This window comes from Vigna unguiculata, chromosome 11, assembly GCF_037176805.1.
Source record: "Vigna unguiculata cultivar grain cowpea cultivar isolate G323 ecotype 2 chromosome 11, ASM3717680v1, whole genome shotgun sequence".
Classification (NCBI taxonomy): domain Eukaryota; kingdom Viridiplantae; phylum Streptophyta; class Magnoliopsida; order Fabales; family Fabaceae; genus Vigna; species Vigna unguiculata.
Genome location: NC_140802.1, coordinates 15,826,817 through 15,832,459, shown reverse-complemented (window position 1 = coordinate 15,832,459; position 5,643 = coordinate 15,826,817). Strand labels below are relative to the sequence as shown.

Below are 5,643 nucleotides of genomic sequence, written 5' to 3'. Positions count from 1 at the left end.
AAATTAGTTGATAAATCGTTCAACCTTAAATGAAATTAAAGACGGTTTAAATACAATTAGTTCCTTAAAACTTTTAAAGAGATAAAATTTTAATGTTAATTTCAATTTACTTGAACTTGGAACAATTTTACAAATTATCTAATTATTATACATAGTACAAGTTATATATATAATAATAATAATAATAATAATAATAATAATAATAATAATAATAATAATAATAATAATAATGTATAATTATGTACTTCTGTAGCTTCTTTTATATTAGAAAAGCAGTAATATTATAAATATTAAAAATTTAATAGATATGCATTAAAAAATATTATTATACATAATAAATTTGTTAGTTTTTACTATTATATATAAATATTAAAAGATGAAGACGCATGCATTCAAAAATTGTCATGCATATGTATAGTAAATGGGATGAATTTTATAACAATTATCTTATATATTACAAATAATTTATAATTAAATGATAGTGGAAAATTAGTTTATTTTGTTAAAGTATAACATTTTTTATAATTTTTTTTGGTTAAATTTATGATTTAATTAGTGTATGCACAACCTAGTACTTAACTTGATCCTTACATGTAAACAAATATTAAGTTAGTTCACATATATATGTTAAATGTTACTGTTTTTTGTCTTTATTATCAATAGTTTCTAATGTATTTTTTATTTAATTCTTATGTATGAAATAAATTTTTAATTTAATTATTCAATATATAAAACCTTCTTAAATTTGATGTACATAAAAAGAATCCATTTAACACTTTTTATTCATACATATCAACATATTTTCCATGCAAGAACCAAGTGGCTAATTTACGACACATACAAAACCAAATTATACGTTTGAAATAATTTTCATAATTAGATTACACTTTAAAAGCTTATATAATACATTTATTTAAGTTAAATTACAAAATTATAAAATTTATGAAAAGTCAATAATTTTCATATATACAATTTACAATTAAATAACTATAAAAATATGTACAATCTGGTTGCACAAAAACAATTTAATATAAATATACTAGTTTGTACTCTTTTTACACTATTATTTTTAGTATAAATTACCAGCTATTAAAATAAATACATACACATGAATTTTGGACAATTAATAAAGCTAAAACAGCCATTATTAAGCTAACAAAATATATAATAAACGCATTAGTTTTTCCATTAGTTACTTTAAATGTCATCTATTAGTTCTTACTTTACAAAGGTTTACACAGTAAGAATGAATTAAACAAAGCCTAACTTTCCTATCTAAGAAAACAATGGCTAACTTCTGTGATGTTTATATAGTTCTTTTTTTGGGCTTAAATTATTCATTTCTTCTCAAAGATTCTGATTTCAAAAATCACAACACCACAAAATCTTGAAGGAACAGCTGGTTTTATGGGGAGGTGTAGGAGTAGTAGTAACAGTTTGAAGTTTCGTACCCCTTTTCTTCTTCACTGTGGGGTCCTCTTTTTTCCTCAGTAAGTGACAGCCTAATCACCAGCCTGGAAAAGGGTGTTAGCAACCACACTAAAAAGCTCAACTTGATGAGTTTACGGTGATGGGTGCTTCGTTACTTCATTTCATTTTCATGTATGTAATGTAATCTCAAAAGGGGTCTCTCTCCAATGTTTCAATCCTTGTTCCTTTTTGCACCAGCTTATTCACATTAAGGTAAGTCTTGGTACCATTATTTGTTTTTAACCTTTGCTCAATCTACTTACGTCAGAATACTAGATTTAATTCTCCTGTGGGTTGTGGCAGTGGAGCTAAGGTTTGTGTCTTTCTATTCTGTTTTGTGACGTTGGAAACTTCGTACTTTGTCTCTTGCTGTAGTGGAAATGTCTTGTTCTGTGCATTGCTCCTGATAGATCCGTGCTTGTTGCAGGTTTTGTTGTGGGATTTGAGATTTGCATTCTTGGGGTCCATTCGGATCTGGGTTTTGAAAGAACGCTTTCTGGTGATTTCATAAGGCGGTTTATGGACTATTGAAGAAGCTACAATGGTGAAGATGGAACTCATGAGATGGGTTCCCTGGGTTTTGGTTGTTGTTTTTCTATTTTTGGTTAATGGGTCGTTTTCCTTATATACTCCTACTGATAGCTATCTAATTGCATGTGGTTCTTCTCAAAACATCACCTTTCAAGGTCGCACTTTTGTCCCTGACTCACAGCATTCTTCACTTGTAATGAAAACTGGGAATTCTTTTGTTGCTAGCACCAATTCTAGTAGTGCCCCTTTCCCCATTTACCAATCGGCTCGGGTTTTCACCGAGAAGGCTTCTTATAGGTTTGAGATTCAGCAAGAAGGTAGGCACTGGGTTAGGCTATACTTTTCCCCTATTCCAAACTCCAGCCACAACTTGACTTCAGCTTCTTTAACAGTGGTTACTGATGATTTTGTACTCTTGAGCAACTTCACCTTTAGGAAATACAATGGTTCTTATATGTTCAAGGAGTATGCAGTGAATGTAACCTCTGATACATTGGTTGTGACCTTCATTCCTTCCAATGGCTCGGTGGCCTTTGTGAATGGAATTGAAGTTGTGTCAATGCCAAATGAGGTTTTTGTTGATCAAGCACTTGCTGTTAACCCGCCAGCACCATTCAACGGACTTTCTGACCTTGCCTTTGAAACTGTTTATCGGTTGAATATGGGGGGTCCTTTGATTACTTCTGAAAATGACACCCTGGGTAGGACTTGGCTGAATGATAGAAAATACCTTCATGTGAACAGCTCCGTCCTTAATGTATCGGTGAATCCTTCAAGCATTAAGTATCCCGTGGCTGTTACACCTGAGACTGCCCCAAATTGGGTCTATGCCACTGCTGAAGCAATGGGGGATGCTAATGTAAATGATCCAAATTTCAACATCACTTGGGTCTTCAATGTGGATCCAAATTTCTCCTATTTCATCCGGGTGCACTTCTGTGATATTATGAGCAAGTCACTCAACACTTTAGTCTTCAATATGTTCATAAATTCTGACATAGCTCTTCAAAGCCTTGATCTCTCAACCATGACTAATGACTTGGCTGTGCCTTACTTCAAGGACTTTGTTGCCAATGCCTCTGCAGACTCCAACACTTTGACTGTGAGTGTTGGTCCAGATCCTGTGGCAGACTTTCCAAATGCCACCATGAATGGGTTGGAGATAATGAAGATCAGCAACTCGTTAAAGAGCTTGGATGGGCTTTATTCAGTTCACAGTCTTCTTCCAGGTTCACATTCAAAAAAAAGCATGGTAGGAGTTATTGTTGGTTCTGCTGTTGGTGCTGTAGCAGCTTTAGCAATAGCTGGTTTGTGTTATTGCTGCTTGGTGGGACGCAAATCAAAGTCATCCACTCAACAGGGCCATTCATGGCTGCCTCTGCCCCTTTATGGAAACTCTCTCACCATGACGAAAAATTCAACACTTTCACAGAAGAGTGGAACCGCAAGCTGCATTTCTTTATCTTCATCAAATCTCGGACGGTTCTTCAACTTCCAGGAAATCCTAGATGCTACCAACAAATTTGATGAGAAGCTACTTCTGGGTGTTGGTGGTTTTGGAAGGGTTTACAAAGGAACGCTTGAAGATGGGACCAATGTAGCTGTGAAAAGGGGTAACCCAAGATCTGAGCAAGGCCTTGCAGAATTCAGGACAGAAATTGAAATGTTATCCAAGCTTCGCCATCGCCATCTTGTGTCCCTCATTGGTTATTGTGATGAGAGGTCAGAAATGATTCTTGTGTATGAATACATGGCTAACGGACCTCTCAGGAGTCATTTGTATGGAACAGAGTTACCACCTCTCTCATGGAAGCAGCGGCTGGAGATTTGCATTGGAGCTGCAAGAGGCCTTCATTATCTCCACACAGGAGCAGCTCAGAGCATAATCCACCGAGATGTGAAGACAACAAATATCCTCTTAGATGAGAACTTTGTTGCCAAAGTTGCTGATTTTGGCCTCTCCAAGACCGGTCCTTCTCTTGATCAGACCCATGTGAGCACTGCTGTGAAGGGTAGTTTTGGTTATCTTGATCCTGAATACTTCAGAAGGCAACAGCTTACTGAAAAATCAGATGTGTATTCATTTGGGGTAGTGTTGATGGAAGTGTTATGCACAAGACCAGCCTTGAACCCTGTTCTTCCAAGGGAGCAGGTAAACATAGCTGAATGGGCAATGACATGGCAGAAAAAGGGTATGCTTGATCAAATCATGGATCAGAATCTTGTTGGCAAGGTGAATCCTGCATCCCTGAAGAAGTTCGGGGAGACCGCCGAGAAGTGCTTGGCCGAGCACGGCGTGGACCGGCCGTCTATGGGAGATGTTTTGTGGAATCTTGAGTATGCATTGCAGCTTCAAGAGACATCATCAGCGCTCATGGAGCCAGAAGATAACAGCACAAACCACATCACTGGAATTCAGTTGACACCACCAGACCATTTTGATAACAGTGTGAGTATGATTGATGGGGGAAATTCTTGCACTGATGATGATGCAGAAGATGCTGCTACAAGTGCAGTGTTCTCACAATTGGTAAATCCTCGTGGAAGATGAGATCTTGTGTTTCCACGATTCTGGCCAAAGGCCATCAAAGTAAGTGGCCATTCTGGATTCGTTCGTGAATGAAGGTTGTTTCTTGTTTAGTTACTGCTTTTTGTAATCCATTTTTTCTCCACGAAATCAATTTACTGTGTAATATACTTGAATCATAGTGATGGTTGCCGTTATGCTGGTCACTAATTGCATGCAAGGTACACCATAAAACTCTGTTGTACTAAGTATAAAACCAATTTGGAGTTCTGCTCCTCAAGTTGTTCTCACACCTTACAATATATGAAGGTTATATAAGTTCTTTCTTCTGGACTTGAATACTGCATGGTCAGTTTAATTCCTTTCCTTTTCACTTTTCAAGCAAAATTTTTAGATGCTTCACTATTTTGACATGGGTTCCAAAATGAAGTTTAAAAAGTTTCATGACTTCTTGACATTGGTGTGATCAATGCCAAACTTTAATGAGTTGAACATAATTTAGCAAACATTTGGTAACAAGAAGTTTTAGATATTGTTTATTTTACTAGTGAATGCTTAATTTTCCTTAAACTTGGTTTTGAATTTAAACCATGCATCTTCAAGCAGTGTGAATGGAAAAAATCCCCACTAAGAGTCCACTATATTCTAAACATTTATAGTTTAATTTATGTGCAAAAACTTAGTGTTAGACATCATGTGTAAATAGGATTAGTTTTTAACCAAATGGATTAGAAAAAACAAATGACAGTCAAAAAAATAAAATAAGGGTTAAATATGTTTTTAGTTTCTGAACTTTGACGCAAAATTAGAATTCGCCACTATCTACAATTTTGATATATTTTAGACTCTAAACTTTAAGAATGAACAATGTAGTCTTTTTAACTCAATTATAATTATTTTTTTTATGCATAAAATGCATTTTCAACATATATTTAAGCAGGAATATGTGAAATGGTGTAAACAATTGAAAAGCTAGTATGGAACGTATTTAACACATTAAAAAAAAAAGTTGACATAATTGGATTAAAAGGATTATATCTATTCATTTTTAAAGTGTGAGGATCAAAATGTATCAACATTTTTTGCAAGAACGAGTTTCAAATTTGTGTCAAAGT

At 34.9% G+C, this 5,643-nt stretch overlaps 1 pseudogene across 2 annotated transcripts; it reads left to right on the top strand.

The window, feature by feature from the left end:
- The first annotated feature begins 1,376 nt into the window (after positions 1–1,376).
- LOC114169332 (receptor-like protein kinase THESEUS 1 pseudogene) lies at positions 1,377–4,867 on the top strand (annotated as a pseudogene). Of its 2 annotated transcripts, none has more exons than XR_014986535.1 (2): positions 1,377–1,683; positions 1,898–4,867. The product of XR_014986535.1 is annotated as a receptor-like protein kinase THESEUS 1 pseudogene, transcript variant X1 (transcript). The 2 variants fall into 2 exon arrangements; XR_014986536.1 differs by having other exon boundaries at positions 1,377–1,783.
- The last annotated feature ends 776 nt before the right edge of the window (positions 4,868–5,643 follow it).